The sequence below is a fragment of the Dromiciops gliroides genome, chromosome 5 (assembly GCF_019393635.1).
Source record: "Dromiciops gliroides isolate mDroGli1 chromosome 5, mDroGli1.pri, whole genome shotgun sequence".
Lineage (NCBI taxonomy): Eukaryota > Metazoa > Chordata > Mammalia > Microbiotheria > Microbiotheriidae > Dromiciops > Dromiciops gliroides.
The window spans coordinates 16,648,563-16,670,000 of NC_057865.1; the positions used below are offsets into that span (position 1 = coordinate 16,648,563).

The 21,438-nt window shown below is 43.7% G+C and overlaps 1 protein-coding gene across 3 annotated transcripts in view; it reads left to right on the forward strand.

Annotated features, from left to right (window-relative positions):
• The first annotated feature begins 10,603 nt into the window (after positions 1-10,603).
• SNX10 (sorting nexin 10) overlaps positions 10,604-21,438 on the forward strand; it is a 69,502-nt gene continuing 58,667 nt past the window's right edge. The window contains exons 1-2 of one of the 3 annotated variants that reach the window (XM_043968436.1): positions 10,604-10,989; positions 11,423-11,556. The gene's annotated coding sequence lies outside the window, so the exon portion shown is untranslated. Of the gene's footprint in view, positions 10,990-11,422; positions 11,557-11,613; positions 11,718-21,438 lie in introns of those variants that run through there. The other 2 variants (XM_043968438.1, XM_043968434.1) reach the window with 2 other exon arrangements.

The following is a 21,438-nucleotide window of genomic DNA, read 5'->3' on the forward strand; positions in this document are numbered from 1 at the left end:
CCTTCTGAGATATACACTACTTAGAGTTTGTTTTGCTTAGGAGAAACCCTTTCATTAATTTCCCTCTTATTCACTTCCCTCTCTAGTCTCCCCCTTTGCTCCTGTTTCCTTATTTAGTGAAATGTATTTCTGTACACAGCTGTATCCATGTGAGTTCTTTTCTCCTCTGACCAGTTTAAATGAGGGTAAGGTTCAAGTGTTGTTTTCTCTCCCCACCTCTTACTCCTTGTTTCTGTGGTTTTCTACTTTACCATTCCACTTATGTGAGATTTTCCCCCAACCTTCTTCTCCCCTTTTGCCCCTATTTTGTGCATTTCTTTCTCTTCCCATTCTATTCTTCTTCTTTCTTTTTTTTTTCTGCAGGGCAAAGGGGGTTAAGTGACTTGCCCAGAGTCACACAGCTAGTAAGTGTCAAGTGTCTGAGGTTGGATTTGAACTCAGGTACTCCTGAATCCAGGGCCAGTGCTCTATCCACTGCGCCACCTAGCAGCCCCCTTATTCTTTTAAGATCATTAAAACACAACAAAATCACTCCCAGATCCTCTGTATTATCAGACTCTATGATCCTAATGATGCTAGGGATACATTACAAAATGTAAAATGGATAATTTTGATTGTATTAAATTAAAAAGGTTTTACACAAACAAAACCAATATAACCAATATTAGAAGAAAAGCAGAAAACTGGGGGGGGGAATTTTATAGGAAGTATCTCTGATAAAGATCTGATTTTTCTTTTTTGTTTTGTTTTGTTTTTTTTTTTTCCCAGGGCAATGGGGGTTAAGTGACTTGCCCAGGGTCACACAGCTAGTAAGTGTCAAGTGTCTGAGGCCGGATTTGAACTCAGGTCCTCCTGAATCCAGGACTGGTGCTTTATCCACTGCGCCACCTAGCCGCCCCCAAGACCTGATTTTTCAAAGATATAGAGAACTGAGTCAAATTTATAAGAAATCAAGTCATTCCCCAATCAATAAATGGTCAAGGGATAAAAACAGGCAGTTTTCAGATGAAGAAATCAAAACTATCTAGACTCCTATGGAAAAACGCTCTAAATCACTATTGATTAGAGAGATGCAAATGAAAACAACTCTGACATACCACCTCACACCTATCAGATTGGCTAATATGACAGAAAAGGAAAGTGACAAATGTTGGAGAGGGTGTGGAAAAATTGGGACATTAATGCATTGTTGATAGAGTTGTGAACTGATCCAACCATTTTGGAGAGCAATTTGGAACTTTGCCTAAAGGGCTATACGACTGTGCATACCCTCTAATCCAACAATACCTCTACTAGGTCTGTATTCCAAAGAGATCAAAAAGAAAGGGAAAATGATCTATATATACAAAAATATTTCTAGGAGCTCTTTTTGTGGTGGTCAAGAATTGTAAATTGAGGGGATGCCCATGCATTGGGGAATGGATGAACAAGTTGTGGTATATAATGGAATTGTGATGGAATACTATTGTCCTATAAGAAATGATGAGCAGGATGATCTCAGAAAACTTGTAAAGACTTACATGAGGACAGCTAGGTGGCGCAGTGGGTAAAGCACTGGCCCTGGATTCAGGAGGACCTGAGTTCAAATGTGGGTTCAGACACTTTACACTAGCTGTGTGACATTGGGCAAGTCACTTAACCCTCATTGCCCCACAAAAAAAATGCTCATTAGTCAAGACTTACATGAAATGATGCAGAAGGAAATAAGCAAAACCAGGAAGTCATTGTACACAGAAACAGCAATATTGTATAATGAGCAACTGTGAATGACTTAGCCGTACTCAGCAATACAATGGTCTAAAACTATCCTAAAAGACTCATGATGAAAAATGCTATCCCCCTACAGAGAAAGAACTGATGGAGTCTGAATATTTTCTTCCCCAAGATGACTAATACGGAAATATGTTTTACATGATTGTACATGAATAGCATATATTAGATTGCTTACCATCTCAAGGAGGGAGAGAATTTGGAACTCACAATTTTTTAGAAACAAATGTTAAAAATTGTTTTTACATGTAATTAGGGGAAATGAAATATTATTATTATTTTTTTTTGACGGGGCAATTGGGGTCAAGTGACTTGCCCAGGGTCAAGTATCTGAGGCCAGATTTGAACTCAGGTACTCCTGAATCCAGGGCCGGTGCTCTATCCACTGTGCCACCTAGCTGCCCCCTTGAAATATTATTTTTAAAAAGAATGATTCAATTCATTAAAATGTATAAAATCATGAGCAGTATTAAAGGAAGCATCAAAATAAAGCAGGACAAAAGGCAAAAAAACAAACAAAAAAAAAAGAAAAAGAAAGGAAAAATGAAAAGAAAGAAATATGATGGCTAGGCTATTTTCTTGGTCATGGCTTTTTGGTAGTCCAGTGATTCTTAAATTATTTCTTCTTCTTCTTCTTTTTTTGGTGAGGCAATTGGGGTTAAATGACTTGCCCATGGTCACACAGCTAGTAGGTGTTAAGTGTCTGAGGCCGCATTTGAACTCAGGTCTTCCTGACTCCAGGGCCGGTGTGCTATCTGTATTACAAGTTGAACTTTTTGTGTGTGTGTTTTGTTGTTGTTGTTGTTGTTGTTGATTTTGCTATGAGATAAACTTACATTTTCTTCCCTTTTTTTTCCAGTCTTCTAACTTTGTTTTAAGATTTCTTGTTTTCTCATGGATTCAATAGTTTCTATTTGGCTCATTTTATTTTCAGGGAATTTATTGCTGGGATAAAGTTTTATACTTCTTGCACCAAGTTGCTTATTCTGTTTCAAATTCTGTCTCCCATAGTTCCATATTTCTTTTCCAATTTTCTTATAGTGCTCTCATTTCATTCATAAAAAGCATTTCAACTTTTTTTTTTTTTTAAGTTCTTGCTTCATCTCTTCCAGGAATTCTAGTTGAATTTGTGTCCAAGCTGTGTTTTTCTTTGAGGCTTTGCTTGTAGATATTTTGTACTCATTCTCTTCTTCTAGGTTTGTGTCTGGAGTGTCCTTGTCACAATAATTACTCTTTAGGGTGAACTATTTGATTTTTACTCATTCTTCCAGCCTACTTCCTGGCTTCAGACTATTTGTTAGGGCCAGGCTCTTGGCAATTCTGGAGGAAATATTTGAGCTGATTTGGGGTCCTCTTTGGTTAGTTATGTCATGGAGGGGCTTTCTTTTTGGGTATGGCTGGGACTATGTGGCTACTGAGCTTTCCTCTAAGTCTCAAGTAATATAATTTTGTAACTATATCCCAAAGAAGTTACTGATAAGCAAGAAAAGACCCATATGGACAAACATTCTTAGTAGCATTATTCGTGATTAAAAAAACAAACAAAAAAATGGAAACAAAATATACACCCAATTGTTGGTGCATGTCTGAATAACCTATGCCTATGGTATATCAATGCAATGCCCTTTTTTTTTTTGGCAGGGCAATGTGGGTTAAGTGACTTGCCCAGGGTCACACACTAGTCAGTGTCAAGTGTCTCAAGCCAGTTTTGAACTCAGGTCCTCCTGAATCCAGGGCCACTGCTTTATCTACTGTGCCACCTAGCTGCCCCCTGTAATCCCTTTTTTTTTTTGTGGGGCAATGAGGGTTAAGTGACTTGCCCAGGGTCACACAGCCAATAAGTGTCAAGTATCTGAGGCTGGCTTTGAACTCAGGTCCTCCTGAATCCAGGGCTGGTGCTCTATCCATGGCGCCCCCTAGCTGCCCCTGTAATGCACTTTTATGGGACAAAAGGAATGATGACCATGAGGAATTCAGAGAAACCTAGGAAGATGCGTGAACTGATACAGAGTTAAGAAAGCAAGGTTGGAAGAGCAATGCACACTGTGACTGTAACAAAGGAAAAGAAATCAACATAAAGAGGCAACAAAGTTCTGGTCAATTACAAACATTAATGTCAGGACCACACTTTCAGAGTAACAAAGCATACTTTTTTCTTTACGTAATAGCTCAGTATTAAGATTTCTTTGAGGACATATTGATGGTGTCCATACAAAAAGTCAATACATAAAAAGTATAATTGCAACACATTTCTTACCAACACCCTTTGTGACCAAGGTGATGTCCAAGACCTTAGACCATATATTTCTCTCCTTCATTAGAGGAAGTTTCATTTGTGTTTATGTAGCCTTAGTGTTGGCATAGTGCCTGGCAAATTCTGTAACCATTAAGTCCCTGCTATGTGTTAGGCCTTGTACTAAGCCCTGGGGATACAAAAAGGGGCAAAAGATATCCTTAGCCTCAAGGAGTTTACAGTCTAATGGGGAGAGGGGGTAAACATGCAAATAAATACATACATACATACATACACACACACACACACACACACACACACACACACATATATATATATGGGGCAGCTAGGTAGCACAGTGGATAAAGCACCAGCCCTGGATTCAGGAGTACCTGAGTTCAAATCCAGCCTCAGACACTTGACACTTACTAGCTATGTGACCCTGGGCAAGTCACTTAACCCTCATTGCCCTGCCCACAAGAAAATAAAAAATAAAATAACTATATATAAAGCAAGCTGTATAAAACATAAATAGGAAATGATTGATAGAGGGAAGGCAGTGGAAGCAAGAGGGGTTAAGCTTCATAAATGCTTCTTGACTGATTGTTATTCATATCACCTTTTCGTATACATATTTACATAGTGTATTTTTGATCAAATTATTTAATGAACAAGCATATTGTAAGCACCTAATATGAGTTAGGCAGCTTAATATTGGGCTGCTAGGTGGTGCCATAGTCACAGAGTATCAGGCCAGAAGTCAAGAAGACCTGAATTCAAATCTAGACTCAGACATTTAGTAACTGCGTGACCTTGGGTAAGTCACTTCACCCTGTTTGCCTCAGTTTTCTCATCTATAAAATTAGCTAGAAAAGGAAATGGCAAACTGCTCCATTATCTTTGCCAAGAAAACCCCAAATGGGGTTGTGAATGAGTAAGACATGACTGAAATGAATGAACAACATCATGGAACTCAAAGCACTGGCCATCCTAAAAATGATTTTGGTTGGGATTTCCTTGGGCTTTATTTCCCTGGAGGGAAATAATCAGGTGGTCTGGCCTTTGCTGCTTTTATCTGTCCTTACAAGGTCCCCTCTTTTTTTGTTGTTGTTGTTTTTTTTTTTCTTTTCGGTAAGGCAATTGGGGTTAAGTGACTTGCCCAGGGTCACACAGCTAGTAAGTGTTAAGTGTCTGAGGCCGGATTTGAACTCAGGTACTCCTGACTCCAGGGCCGGTGCTCTATCCACTGCGCCACCTAGCTGCCCCAAGGTCCCCTCTTATAATGCATCAATTTCACCAGTGTTTAGAGTGTCAGGCCTGGAGTCAGGAAGAGCTGAGTTCAAAGCTAGTCTCAGATACTACCTTTGTCACCTTGGACAAGTCACTTAACCTCTGTCTGCCTCAGTTTCCACATCAGTAAAGTGGGAATAACAATAACACCTACTGCACTGGGTTGCTGTAAGGGCCAAATGACATAATCATTGTAAAGCACTTAGCATGGTTCATGGCCCATTGTAAGTGCTATATAAATGTTAGCTATTATTCTATTATTATTATTATTTTCCTTTATTCTTTTTTGTTTCTTCAATGGTTTCTCTTTTTTCTTCCTTATCCCCTCCCTGCCATGTCTCCTGAATCTTCCAACTTTCTTTCTCCTGTCCCAGCATCTTCTCTTGGTCCAGTTTGGAGGGTACTAGACAAGCCTGTTACCACGAAGATCCCTGGTAGGGCCACAGCAAAGGTGCTCCTCAGGAGGATTAGTGCTTGCCTGGGGAGAGAGGGGCTGTCATAGTCGGTCACGTCTGGGAAAGACAGACCTTGCAGGACAGGTTCCCCCCCCCCCACACACACACACATACACACTGTCCATCAGCCAGATTCCTAGAAATGAAAAGGGCTGGAATCGTCTCATCCCATGGCATAAAGAAGTGGCCTCTCAGCCACAGCTTCAGCCTTCTGCCTCCGTGTGACATATTGCTCAGCCTGGTGGAATGGAATTTGTTTGCTTCTGTCTGCCTGAATGAGGGAAGCACTTGGGTCTCTGGGGATCAAGGGCAGGATGGAAGATACTTAGAATAACAACTACCATTTTTTCTAATTTTATAAGGTTGGCAAGATGGTTTATGTGCTTTATCTCATTTGAGCTTTACTAAAATCGGGTGAAGTAGGTGTTTGAATTATTGTTGTTCCCATTTTATAGATGAGAAGATAGGCTCAGAAAAATGGAAGCAGGATTAGAACCCAGGTTCTCCCCAAGTCCAGTGCTCTCTTCTACCATATCTTGCTGTTGCCTTTCCGATCATTTCATGTGGCATCTATCTCTCTATCTCTTTATTCATTTATCTTATTTATTTTTAATTTATTTTTGTTTTCAGTTCCAAATTCTCTTTTCTCCACCCCTCAAACCATTGAGAAGGCAAGAAATATGGTACCCATCATATGAAGTTCATGTGATATATTTTTTTTTTGGTGAGGCAGTTGGGGTTAAGTGACTTGCCCAGGGTCACACAGCTAGTAAGTGTTAAGTGTCGGAGGCCAGATTTGAACTCAGGTACTACTGAATCCAGGGCCAGTGCCTCATCCACTTCTCCATGTAGCTGCCCCTCATGTGATATTTTATGCTGTGAATTTTGAGGAGAAACAAAGGAAAAACTTGGGGGAAGATAGCATAATACAAAATAATAGTATTCCTCAGGAGACATCAGGGAATACTGCAGCGATATTATCTTGTTTTTTCCCCTGAAAAGCAGAAACATTTTGACTTAAGGGTTTTTTTTTTTTCAGTCCTGAGGAAAATGTGTTAGACAAGGTCTTCATAGAGGAGATTCCAAAAGTCTTCGTTTTAAGCTATCCAAACTTTTAATATTAAGGGCAGCCAGGAGGCACCACAGAGAACAAAGCAGGGAGATCAGAGTCAGGAAGACCTGAGTTCAAATGCAGTCTTGGACACTTATTAGCTGTATTTCATTGATTTCTACTTCAATTTCTTCATCTGTAAAATGGGATAATAATAGCACATCCCTCCCAAGGTTGTTGTGAGGCACAAATGACATGAAAATCGCCAAGTGCTTAGTACAGTGCCTGGCACTGGCCTACAAATGTTGGATCATTATCATTGTGGTAGTAGGTTGGTTTTTTTTGGTGGGGCAATGAGGGTTAAGTGACTTGCCCAAGGCCACCCAGCTAGTAAGTGTCAAGTGTCTGAGGTCAGATTTGAACTCAGGTCCTCCTGAATCCAGGGCTGGTGCTCTATCCACTGCACCACCTAGCTGCCCCCAAGTAGTAGTTATTATTATTATATTGTTTAACCTTTATTCCCTAAAGCATTTTCTTTTTCTTTTTCTTTTTTTTTGTTTGTTTGTTTTAGTGAGGCAATTGGGGTTAAGTGACTTGCCCAGGGTCACACAGGTAGTAAGTGTTAAGTGTCTGAGGCCGGATTTGAACTCAGGTACTCCTGATTCCAGGGCCGGTGCTCTATCCACTGCGCCATCTAGCTGCCCCCCCTAAAGCATTTTCTATGTAATGGAGTATTTTTGTGTAAAATTTACTTCCACCATGATATGATTATGGTAACCATCAAAAAGTCTGGAGAGACCAAAATTCATTTAATTTTCACAAGAGAAGGAGCAAGGATTCAGCACTTTCTTTGCATGTGGACATCCTCCTTTTTAATCTGGAGGTGGGTACATACATTTCTTTCTTTCTGACTGGGGGCAACTGGGAATGAATTTGTCCTTTTAGACATTAAAAGGATCTTTAAGAACTGCAGAGATTTAAATTTTCTCCAAGATTGCCTTCCTCTTCCCTTCCCCATGGAAACTAAAGTGGGCCTTGAAGGATGGGAACGAACAGAACATACTTCTCTCATTGATACTGAGATTACAAGGACTACAAAACATGCGTACCCTTTGATCTAGCAATAGCAGGACTAGGTCTGTATCCAAAGAGATGAAAAACAAAAAGGCAAAGGACTTTTACAAAGATATTCATAGCAGCTCTTTTCTGGTGGCAAAGAATTGGACACGAACAAATTGTGGTATATGATTATGATGGAATACTATTGTGCTATAAGAAATGATGAGTAGGAGGCTCTCAGAAAAACCTGGAAAGACTTACAGGAGCTGATGCAAAGTGAACTGTACTGTGTACAAAGTAACAGCAAGATTGTCAGAGGATCAGCTGTGAATGACTCAGCTGTTTTCAGCAATACAATGATTCAAGACACTTCTGAAGGACATGATGAAAAATGTGGTTCATCCCCAGAGAAAGAACTGATGGCATTTAAATACATATTGAAGCAGGCTTTTTTTGGGGGGGGGGGCAGGGCAATGGGGGTTAAGTGACTTGCCCAGGGTCACACAGCTAGTAACTGTCAAGTGTCTGAGGCCAAGTTTGAACTCAGGTCCTCCTGAATCCAGGGCTGGTGCTTTATCCACTGCACCACCTAGCCGCCCCCGAAGCAGGCTTTTTTAACTTTATTTTTCTTGAGGACTTTTTTTGGGGGGTCTGTGTTTTCTTTCACAACATGACTAATATGGAAATATGTTTTGCATGACTACATGTGTATAACCTATATCGAATTGCTTGCCTTCTTAATGAGGGGTGTGGAGAGGGAGAAAGGGAGAGAATTTGGAACTCAGAGTTTTAAAAATGAATGTTAAAAGTTGTTTTTACATGTAATTGGGGAAAAAAATAAAATGGCAAGGCAAGGGTGCATTGTAATAATATGCAAATAAATAAAAAATTGGGAAAAAAGTCCTGAAGCCCTACCCAGTTCTTAGTGTCAGTGTTTTCCTTCTGGGACAACCCTCAATTTATCCTGTTTATATCTTGTTTGTGCATAGCTGTTTGCATGTGTCTCCCCCATTAGACCGTGAGCTCCTTGAGGGCAGGGACTGTCTTTGCCTCTCTTTGCATCCTCAGTGCTTAGCATAGTCCCTGACATACAGCAGGTGTTTAATAAATGCTTGTTGACTGACTGAGATGTAGAGAAGGGGCTTTGGAAAATGCATTTGTGGGTTTCCGTAGTGTTCTCATTAAAGAAGCATTTATTACATACCTGGTGGGTGGCAGGCATTGGGGATACAAAAATTAAATGTTTCCTGCCTTCAGGGGGTTTACATTCTGTCAGGGGAGACAAATATATAGTAGGTGTTTTAAATTATGAATATATATCCATATATGATATATATTAGTTATACATATTATATAAAACTATTATATATTACATATTATATATGAAATCTATTAATATAAATAAATAAATCTAAAATAGGTAACAAGGGTATTTACAAGGCCTATTTTTTGAGGGGTGTGGGGTAGAAGTCTTTGGGAGGGGGAGAATCTAGAAAGGCCCCATCCCAGTAGGAGGTGGCCCTAGAAAAATACTGAAAGAAAGGAGGGGGGCAGCTAGGTGGCGCAGTGGATAGAGCACTGGCCCTGGATTCAGGAGAACCTGGGTTCAAATCTGAGTTCAGACACTTGACACTTACTAGCTGTGTGACCCTGGGCAAGTCACTTAGCCCCAATTGCCTCACCAAAAAAAAAAAAAGAGAGAAAGGCGGAATCAAAGGTCTCTAGGGCAGAGACAGTGGCCTGTTTATGCAAGGGAGGGAGGGAACCTGACTGAATTCTGCCAGGTTTGGGTTTGAAATAACTAAATAAAGTCAACCCAGGGTGTGTAGCTATGCTATCCTAATTGAAACTGTTATTGCCTGGGAACTCGTTTTTTGGGGAAATATCACATATTTCTCAACCTTTTAATGTAATTTGTTTATAATTTGCCAAACACTTTCCTTAAAACAGCCTTTTGAGGTTGGTAGCATAAGTGTTAGTGTCATCATTTTACAGCTGAGGAAACTGAGGCTCAAACAGTTGGTGATAAAATGTAAGCTGTTTGAGGGCATAGATTGTTTCCTCTTCATATCCCCATCTCCTGTATTAGGGGTTTTTTTTGAGGGGTGTGAGGCAATTGGGGTAAAGTGACTTCCCCAGGGTCACACAGCTAGTGTTAAGTGCCTGAGATTGGATTTGAACTCAGGTTCTCCTGAATCCAGGGCCAGTGCTCTATCCACTGTGCCACCTAGCTGCCCCCCTGTATTAGGTTTTTAAGGGCAGGATTCAAAGGTACCAACATTTTAGCCTGACATTCGGCTAGGTGATTTGGTAGATACAATGCTGGGCCTGGAGTCACGGAGACCTGAGTTCGAATCCAGCCTTAGCTGGAAGTCCTTCCTTGCTGTGTGACTCTGGGCAAGTCACTTAACCTCTGCCTCACTTCCCTCAACTGTAACATGGGAATAATAACTGCTTCTAGGTTATTGTGAGGATCAAATGAGATAATATTTGTAAAGAGCTTAGTACACGCACTGTATAAATTCCTCTCCCTTTCACCCCATTCCTGGTCTAGTCCCGTTTCTATGAGACACAAGATCAAACCTTTCCCCAAATTATCCCATTTCATAGCACTTAAGGCCTCCGAAGCACTCCCCTTCCAAGTCCTTTGAGAGGTAGGTGGGAAAGTCTGCCTCCCCCCACTTCACAGAAGAGAAAACTGAGGATAAGAGACGTTAAGTGACTTATTTGCGCAGGTCCCACAGGAGGATGTGGCCAGCCCCAAGCGCAACCAGCCACTCGCCTGGACTCCGGTGGGCGCTTTCACTACGTTGTCTTCGTTGGCTGAAGGGAAGCCCGCTTATTTATTTTCCCTTCAAAGGTTTACGAGGGAACAGAGCGTTAGGAGTTGAGCCTGGCTTACCAACCCACAGAAGCGGCTGGAGCTCGCACCTAGTCAGCTCGAGCCCCGGGAGAGGCTTTCTCTGAGATCGCCCAAAGGCGATCGGAAGGGCTGCCGAGGCTCGGGTTACGATTGGGGCTGGCCCAGGTTGCACAAGCCTGGGCTCTACTTCACCCCGCCCAGCTCGGCCCTCCCAAGGGACTCCCGAGCCCAGCGCGTTCGAGAAAGCCTTCCTGGACCGGGGGTGCGGGTGAGAGTGGGGAAGGGGCTTCGCTTCACAATTTTCTGATCAGTTTCCTGGCGGAAGGAGGGAGAAGCGCTGGCCACTAGGGCTGGGGCTGGGACAGGGGCAGGGGCTGGGGCTGGCTCAGGGGGCTAAAGGCAGGGGCAGGGGAAGGATCTGGGTCTGGGGCCAGGGCAGGGCCTGGGTGAGGTGCTGGGGCTGGGGCTGGGGCAGGGGCAGGGGCAGTGTCATAGAGCTGGGTCTGGTGGGTCCGGGGACTAGGTCAGGGTCAGAGGCTGGGGCAGGGGAGGGATCTGGGGCTGGATCTGGGGCAGGGGCTGGGGCAGGGGCTGGGGCAGGGGCAGGGGCTGGGGGTGGGGCTGGGGCTGGGGCAGGGGCTGGAGCAGGAGCAGGAGCAGTCACATGCTGCAGCCCAGGCTGACTCTCCCCCCTCCCCCAGGCCTCACCGCAGCGCAGCGTTGGACAGCTCTCCGCTCTCTGCGGGGCTGCGTGGGAGCCCGCAGACCCTCCCCGCGCGTCCGTCCGCAGCCTGCCAGTCTCCGTGCTCGGCCCCGCACGAGGAAACCAGAAGCCGTAAGTGAGGGGAGCCGGGCTCCCTCTTCTGTCGCAGCGAGGGGTGGGGAGTGTGGGACTGCCTGGGCCAGGGAGGATCACCTCCTCCCTTACAGATGTGCCCGACCTGCCCAGCTGTGCTCCCAACCTGCGGGCGGGGCCGGGGCCGGGACCAGGGCCAGGTAACGGGGATTGGTGCGGAGCTGCCAGGTCTCCACAATACGGGGGAGGCTCCTGCTTTCTCTGTATTTCCCCGGGGAGGAGGTAAAACAATCGGGGTACACCGAGTCACGGCGCCGTTTAGTCAGTAGAGCTTCCCAGGCAGATGGCTGGAGCCCGCACTCTTTTCCATTGGGCAGCTCGGAAGGTTGGCACAGCAATCGATGAAGGAGAAGGGTGAAGGCTCAGTCACCGGATTTTTCACATCCCTCAGGTCGCTTGCTTACTTGAATCTGGATATCCCATTTTTCCTGCTCCAAGCTGCCTTATGCTCTGGAAAGGAGGAGCCCCTCAGGGAAAATGATAATATCACATGAGAGCAGGACGTGTGCTGGTCTGAGAATCAGGGTGTCTGAGCTTCAAGGAGATCATCCATTCCAGCTTCGTTTTTACAGATAGAGAAACTGAGGCCCAGAAGGGGGAAGGGAATAAGCTCGTGCTATATAGCCTACCATGCACCAGACCCTGTGCTAAGCTTTTCCCAAATAGGCTCTCCTTTGATCCTCACAACAACCCTGAGAGGTAGTGCTATTATTGTCCCCATTCTACAGTTGAGGAAACGGAGGCAAAGAGAAGTGAGATAACTTGACCAGGGTCACACAGCTGGTAAGGCAGGATTTGAGCTCGGGTCTTCTTGACTCCAGGCTAGGCTGCTCTGTGCCCAGCCCAGGGATGACGTGACTTGCCCCTAAGTTGGTAAAACAGGTAAACAAGCATTTACTAAGCACTTACAGTAGGTAAGACATCGTGCTGAGTGCTGGGGATGCGAAGACAAAAGTGAAAGAAGGGATAGAACAAGAAAAAAGAGAAAGAACCGAATTCTAATGTTGCCCTCAGATGCTTGCTAGCTGTGTGACCCTGACCAAGTCACTTAAACTTTCAGTTTCCTCATCTGTAAAATGGAGATAACTAAAGCAGAGTTGCTATGACGTCCAGATTAATTACTATGTAGGGGCAGCTAGGTGGCCCAGTGGATAAAGCACCGGCCCTGGATTCAGGAGTACCTGAGTTCAAGTCTGGCCTCAGACATTTGACACTTACTAGCTGTGTGACCCTGGGAAAATCACTTAACCCCCACTACCCCTCAAAAAAATTAATTACTATGTAATTGATTACTAATTATTTATTGTAATTAATATGCTTGGCTTTGCAAAGCTCTGTAGAAGTGCTAGCTATTTCATTTCCTTTTTTGTCTTTAATTTCTATTTAGTGATTTTTTAACATTCCTTTTTTTAAATTAATAAAGTATTTTATTTTTTTCCCGTTACATGTAAAGATAGTTCTCAACTTTTGTTTATACAAGCTTTCCAATTTCAGATTTTTCTCCCTCCCTCCCTTCCCTCCCCTCTCCCCTAGACAGCAGGTAATCTGATTTAGGTGTTTTATATATATACACACACAATAACATTAAACATATTTCTGCATTAGTCATTTAACATTCCTTTTTAACAATTTTGAGTTGCTAGTTTTCACCCTGCCTCCTGCCCTCCCCCTTTGAGAAGACAAACAATATGATATCAGTTAGATGGGTGATGTCATGCACACAGCATATTTCCAAATTTAACTGTTTTATTTTATGTCTGTATGGCATACATGGACACACACATACATATAACATATATAGAGATGCCAAGCAGAGGCACAAGGTGACTTTGGATGGCGATGCAGGGATCTTTGTTTTTTTTTTTTTAGTGAGGCAATTGGGGTTAAGTGACTTGCCCAGGGTCACACAGCTAGTAAGTATTAAGTGTCTGAGGCCGGATTTGAACTCAGGTACTCCTGACTCCAGGGTCGGTGCTCTATCCACTGCACCACCTAGCTGCCCTGCAGGGATCTTTGAAGATAAGGAGGGCAGCCCCCCAATTCGGCCTGCTTTTAGAGCCCATGTCACAGGCTCACAGACTGAGAATTTGGAAGGGGCCTTCAAGGTCATTGAATTCAACTCCCTCATTTTGCTGGTGTAGTAACCAGGACCCAGATGTTCAGCATCTTGCCCAAGGTCCCAGAGAAAGTATGACTCCCCACCCCACCCAAGAGCACCTGGGGCCAAACTCAGGGCTTCTCAAACACAACTCTCTTCAGGAAGCCTTTCCAGTCCAGCAGAGTGTGAGCTTCTTGACATCAGGTGCTGGGTCTGTGTTTCTGCCTTTCTTTGCACATAGTAGGTGTTTAATAAATGCTTGGGGGTTGGTTAGTTGACAGGAAATGTCAGCAACACAGAGTGGGTCAGACCCAAGCAAGATCAAGCAGCAAATGGGTTGCTGGGTGGGTAAATTGCAGACCTTCTGACGTCTATCCCTTTCATGTAAATCCAGCCATTTCAAAGAAAACTCAGAGATAACTTTTTTTTTTGAGTATGTGTGCAGTAGGCCTTATTTTCTTCAGGGCATTCTCCTCTCCTTGGCTCAGAGGTGGGGGACTATTTGTTTGAAATGGTGCATACATATGTTGCCACTATCCCTTGTTCGTTGTTGTTTTTTCTTGTTATAGGGAGGCTTCTGTGTGGAGGGGGAGGACATCAGGAAATAATTGGTGTAAAAAAAACAAGGCTTCAATAAGTTAAAAAAATATGGTTGTTCCATGCTCAGTGGTTGACAACACTCTCAACTTTGCCACCTTTATTTGTTTTTTTTTTTTTTTTTTTGTTTTTTTAGTGAGGCAATTGGGGTTAAGTGACTTGCCCAGGGTCACACAGCTAGTAAGTGTTACGTGTCTGAGACTAGATTTGAACTCAGGTCCTCCCGACTCCAGGGCTGATGCTCTACCTACTGCACCATCTAGCTGCCCCTACTTTGCCACCTTTAAGGAAGTAGATTGTAGAAGGGAGAGGTGTTATCAGTGAATGACAACCCTCTTAACTTGGTGGTCTTATCCTGGGGCTCTAAGTTTGTGTTGGGGAGAGGAGGAATAGAAATGATAGAGTGGAAAGAGCATTGGACTTTTGGAGTCAGGAAAGCTTAAGTTTAAATCCTTTCTCTGACACTCATGTCATTTTGCGACCTTGGACAAGTCAATCACCCTTTCTAAGACTCAGTTTCTTCATTTGTTAGGTGGAAAAATGCCCTGCTAGTATCTCCCTGCAGAGCTATCCTGAGTGATTTTTCACGTGTGACACAGACACTACATTGTGCTTAAGACAAGTAAAGGCAGTGGTGGTGGGGGAAAGGGAAGGATGACAGGGAGATAAGGACCTGGACCACTTGTGAGGTTCCTGGGAATGTAGTGCTAATGAAGGAAGGGTGGGACCAAGAAGAGTTGTGATACAATAGAGAGAGAGCAGGAAGACTTAGCTACATGGGGGTGTGGGGGGGGCAGGTGAGGCTGGGGGAATCCATCTCCCTCCAGCTCCTCAGATTCCTCATTGTACTGTGGGGGGCTGAAGTGGGGGGGACTGGATGACCTCTGAGGTCCCTTCCAGCTTCCCAAGGGAAGCTACATGACCCACCCCAGGTCGCACAGCTAGTAAGTGTCCCAGGCATGATTCAAACCAGGAAGAGGAATGCCCGCTGCCGGAGGCGTTCCAGTCTTCAAAGACTCCATGAGGAGATGAAGTGCGGATTTCTCTTGGGAAATCTCCCCCTGACTGGAGTCTGGAGTCTTCTGAGGCCCAAAATAGCCACAGGTGTTTGGGATCCCCATTGGAGAGCTGGCCCAGGTTGTCAGGATCGAAGCCACAACAAAATAACCCAATCACAACGACAAACAGCCCCTAGTCTGCAAGAACAGACAGACTAGCCGGCTGCTTGGGGAGGTGATAAGGAACCCAAGGCTAGCACACACAGTCTACAGGGTCTTTCTCCTTCAAATCTCTCGTTTCTTTTGGGCTCCGTCTAATTCCTTTCACCCCAAGGGCAGGTAACTTTCCCCTGGGCTTCTCATGGCTCTGTTGATTTTGAACAAACTATGGATGGGGACAGTGGAGAGGAGAATGGAAGGCATGTGTAGATCATGGACATTTGCAGCAAAGAATTAATTGTTGTTCAGTCATGTCTACCACCTCCTGACCCCATGTGAGGTTTCCTTGGCAGAGATCCTAGAGTGGTTGGCCATGTCCTTCCCCAGCTCATGTTACAGATGAGGAAACTGAGGCAAACAGGGTGAAGTGACTTGCCCAGGGTCACATGGCTAGCAAGTGTCTGAGGCCAGATTTGAACTCAGGTTTTCCCAAGTTTCAGTCCAATACTGTACCCACCACATCGGACTGTCTCTCTTATGTTGTCTCCCCTGGTAGAATATAAACCCCTTGAGGGACTGTTTCTCTTTTGTCTTTATGTTAGTATAGTGTCCAGCACACAGCAGATGCTCAATAATGCTTATTGATTGATTGGCCAGAGATGTTCTTAAAGAAATGTGTGATTGGAAAAGATGGACAGATCACATAAGGAAGTTAGCGGTTACTTATGCCCATGGTGGGTGCTTAATACCATGATGCTTGATTGATTGACATTGGGTGTGCCCCATAGCTACCCTGTAGATGGGAGCGGGAATTGAGGAAGGCTCCCAACTCATTGAGTGAACCTCCTGTCTTGAAATTAGGCTGGGAATTCCCAGGCTGGGAAGGTTTCCATGGGCTGCAATCTGCATTGTTGGAAGGAGTACCCCAGCTAGGAAATCACGAGTCTATATTGCATATTGAAGTGACTGACTATTAATACCTGACTTAAAATGTGCTTCTGCACTGTCCAGATGCTTAGGGAGTAAATGAGACTATTTTTAATTATTTGGGGAACAAAAGATGATTGATAACTAACGTTTATTCAGCCCTGTTATCTATATCTTCTTATGCAGATTATCACAGCTGGCCTCTGGGCATGATAGGGCAGGCTTTACTCTCCCCCTTTTACAAATGGGGAAACTAAGGCTCAGTGGTTCACAGTCCTAGAGTTGTCGAGACTCAAATCCAGTGAGACTCTTATTCCAAGTGGGGGGAGGCTCTTCCCATTTACCCCAAGACCTATTTGCTAATGAGTTTCCTAATGGAGCTTAGTGGTGACTAGGAGAGGTCACCAGATCTGGGTGGGGGTATCTATTTCAGGCTCTTCCTCCTGTGGTATTGGCCACGGGTCCAATGTCGGAAATGTCAGGACTCAGAAATGGGAAGGAGGTGAGGAGGTGAGGAGGCCCTGGGAAAACTGTCTCCTGCCACCCTAACTCACATGAGACTCGTTTGTACCAGACCAACAACTTAATAATTTACAATGGGAAATAGAACTGCCAAGAAGGCCGGATGTTTTTATTGGCCAGTTTGTGTATTTGGTTCCCAGGAGGGAAAGGCATTAGAGAAACTGAATTAGGTTGAGAAGATTGTTTGGGAAATATGGAGTGAAGGCAGTTAGAGGTGGATGGGCTTAGGGGATGTTAATATTCAGCTTGTGGTCACTCTTGTCTATTGGAGGGCAATGGAGCTGCCTTTTGGGCCTGATACTATGTGCCTTGTATGTTGAAGGGACAAAATAAAGTGACTGAGTGTCCCCACCGGAGCACAGGATGGTATGGAGAAACACTGACATCTTTCTCCTTCTTCAAGGCCCCATGAAGGCATTTATGGTCTGTGCTCTGTAACATTGGGCTGATTTTCTTTCTTTTTTTCTTTCTTTCTTTTTTTTTTTATACTTTGTAAGTTTCTTTACAGAATGGTTAGACCAATGCGCAGCTCCACCAACAATGTATTAGTGAGCCTGCCTTTTCCTGACTCCTCAAACAGTCACTATTCCTATCCTTTGTCACAATTTTTGCAATGGGTTAAAGCCTTAGAATGGTTTTTATTTGCATTTCTCTCATTATTAATGATTTGGAGTAATATTTTGTATGTTTTAAAAATAGTTTATAATTCTCCTTTTGAGAACTTAAAAAAATATCCTTTTGGGGGCAGCTAGGTGGCACAGTGGATAAAGCACTGGCCTTGGATTCAGGAGTACCTGAGTTCAAATTCAGCCTCAGACACTTGACACTTAACTAGCTGTGTGACCCTGGGCAAGTCACTTGACCCTCATTGCCCTGCCCTGCCCCCAATATCTTTTTGTTTATTGATTATTTTGCCTACTTATCTATCAGTTGGGAATTAGCTCTTGGTTTTACATATTGGAGTAAATTCCTGGTATCTTGGAAACCTAAACAAAACAAAGTGATGATCATTTTAAGGATAGAGCTTGGACCCTGGGACTGATGCAGCTGGTGGGACAGTGGATGGTGCTCTGAGCCTGGAGTCAGGAAGGCCTGAGTTCAAGATACTAGTTTATGACCCTGGACAAGTCACTTAACCTCTTCTGCCTCAGTTTCCTCATCCATAAAATGAGGATAATAATACCACCTCCATCCCACAGATGTGGTGGGGAGCTGATGAGATATTTGCAAAAAGTGCTTAACGTAGTACCTGGCACTTAGTAGGCACTATATAAATGCTCATTCCCTTCTTCTCCTGCAATGAGAAAATGTTCTCTCATTCTTTTTTTTTTGTTGTTAGGCAATTGGGGTTAAGTGACTTGCCTAGGGTCACACAGCTAGTAAGTGTTAAGTGTCTGAGGCCAGATTTGAACTCAGGTCCTCCTGACTCCAGGGCTGGTGCTCTATCCACTGTGCCACCTAGCTGCCCCTCTCTCATTCTTTTTTGATGTGTCAGACTGTGGGTGTGCTGAAATATCAGACTGTGGGTGTGGAATATAGTATGTACCATCAGATTGTGCTGATATGTTGGTTAGTTTTGCTAAATTGCTTTTTAAAAACTTTTTTTTTAAGGGGATAGCTTGCTGCGTGCACAGAGATATATTAAAAATGAAGATATAAATACAATATGCAATAACGATTCATGGGAAAAAACATCAAAATTTCCCTATTTAAAATTACATTTTATTTGTTTATATTTAAATTTTAAAATTTTTGTTTCCAATCTATTTCCCCTTTTTTTTATTAGTCTTTAAAATTACTTCCCATTTCTTCAAATTTCTTACTTCATTAACTACATCTTGTTCTAATTGAATTGTGACCAGCTAGTGGCACAGCTCCTGACAGGTTCCTCTTTTCTGTGGCGATTGGTATCTTTCAGTATGACTGTTTCCTACATTCGTTGAACAGTAGAGCCAAGAGGATTCTCAGAGACCACTGAGGCCCCCTCCTTTTCCTCCCTGCCTTGTGTTATTGGTAAGGAAGCTGAGGCTCAGGGAGGTTGTTATTTCCCATGATGGATACCGCTTGTTAGCAGCAGAACTGGAACTAGAACTCTGATATCTCCCAGTTCTCTTTCCACTCTAGCATTTCTTAGCCATGAGTGGAGGCCACAAAGCATGATGATTCCTTATTGCTTTCTATATGGGGGAACACACTTTGCAAGAGAGATCTTTTGCTATCATGCCTTTCCTCTAGATCATCTCTGGTCCTGATCTCTTGTGGTGGTATGTGGTGTGAGATCTTAGTTCAAACCTAATTGCTGCCTGACTTCTTTCCATTTTCCTTAGCAACTTTTATTGAGTTAGGGAGCCCTTACCCCAGTGGTTGATTTCTTTCCTAATCATTTATACAAACTCAGTCAGGAGCCTCTCATTCCCTCCTGGATATTTCCACTTGTGTGTCCTGCTCAGTCCACCCCCAGCTGAACTCAGCTTCCTTCCGTCTGCTGCCCAAAACTGGTTCCCTCTTCTACTTCCTTACTTCTATACATGACGCATTCTCCCTATCATCTAGGCTGGAAACCTCAGAGTCACGTTTGATTCTTTCCTTTTTTATGTTTATCTGCACTTAAGCATGTCTTGGATCAAAGACAGAGAGAAAAGGCCTCTAGCTCTGATTGCCTGTAGAACAAAGTCTGAACCCGGTTAACCTGATGCTCAAGTTTGGCCACAATAAGCTACTTGCAGGGGGCAGCTAGGTGGCACAGTAGATAAAGCACCAGCCCTGGATTCAGGAGGACCTGAGTTCAAATCTGGCCTTAGACACTTGATACTTACTAGCTGTGTGACCCTGGGAAAGTCACTTAACCCTCATTGCCCCGCAAAAAAAAACCCAACCAACCCACACACAAAAGAAAAAAAAAAGCTACTTTCCTTCCACCACAACTGGGTGGGTGAGGGATGGTATGGTGGAAAGATCACTGGCCTTAGAGGCTTCCTTACCAATAACACAAGGCAGGGTGAATCATTTAATGTCCTGTTTAAAACGAGGGGTTTGGCCTCTGATGACCCTGTCAGCTCTAAATTGTGATCTTCTTAATTGTCCCCCACATGTAACTGGCTGTGAGTCTTTGCTTTCTCCGTTTCCTTCTCTCTTCCTATTCAATCGGGCCCCACTCCAAGGCCCAGTTCAGCCATCCCTCCTCCATATAATCATAGTAGCAACTCATAGGTTGCTGTTACATACCACCCACTTTAAGGTTCACAAAACATATTTCCTTAATGTTAGATGGTACCAGTCTTATTAATTCCATTTACATAGGAGAAAACTGAGGCACCAAAAGGTGCTTGTGCCCAAATCAGATGCTAGTATGTGTTGGGAGGGAAGATCAGGATTTGAACTTGGCTCCTCTGATTCCAAATCGAGTAGGTTTTCCATCACCCCATGCTGCCTCTCTTCCTTAGGACACAGGCAGTGTGGTATGATGGGTAGAGCACAGGATTTGGAGTCAGGAAGAACAGAGTTCAGACCTTACCTTAGAATCTTACTAGCGGGGCAGCTAGTTGGTGCAGTGGATAGAGCACCGGCCCTGGAGTCAGGAAGACCTGAGTTCAAATCCGGCCTCAGACACTTAACACTTACTAGCTATGTGGCACTGGGCAAAAAAAAAGTAGATACCATATAAATGTTAGTAGTTGTGTTGTTATCACTACTACAAGTACTAGGACTACTATGGCTATTCCTACTACTAGTACTATGACTGCTGCTGCTGCTGCTGCTGCTGGTGGCAGTGTTGGTGGCGATGGCTGCTGCCGCCAATGTCACCACCACCACACCATGGGCTTCAGTTTCTTCATATGGGAAATGAGAGAGTTGGACCATAGATGTCTTCTAAATGTTCCTTCCGGCTCTAAATCTAGGATCCAATGATTGGGTTAGACTTGCCATTCATTGTTGCTTTTACGAATGATGAGTGAAACATTTATTAAACGCTTACTGTGTACAAAGCACTTTGCCAAACCCTGGAAATAACAAATGGAAAAAAGCAAGACCACCCCTGATCTCAAGGAGCTCACATTCTAATGAGAGACAACACATGTAAATGACAACTTTACTATCTATTATTAAGAAAATAAGACTTCATTTGAGTCCAGGGCACTAGAGAAAGAGGTGCCTGGTAACCCAAAGGCAGAAGCAGGAGCAAATGAGATCAAACGAGACAGTCTTTGTTAAGTGCTTAGCACACTGCCTGGTACACAGTAGGCAATTAATAAATATTTGTTCCTACTCCTTCCTCTCTCCATTCCCTGCCAACCAAGTAGTCAGGAGGAGAAGCGGAAATAACTGACCACACTTTATTTAGCTAGTTCCCTATTGCTCTGTCCCTGAAGTTTTTCTTCCTTCCTTTGGTAACTTAAGTGTGTGTGTGAATCATGAGGCCAGCTGATAATTAAATCAATCACTTTGAATTGTTTTCTCTGGCTTTCTGTACCTTCTTCTACCCCCAAATGGCTTGATTACTGGGCTGACAGGGAATCGAGGATCTGAGAAGTCCCATTTGTTCTTCGATAATTACTAATG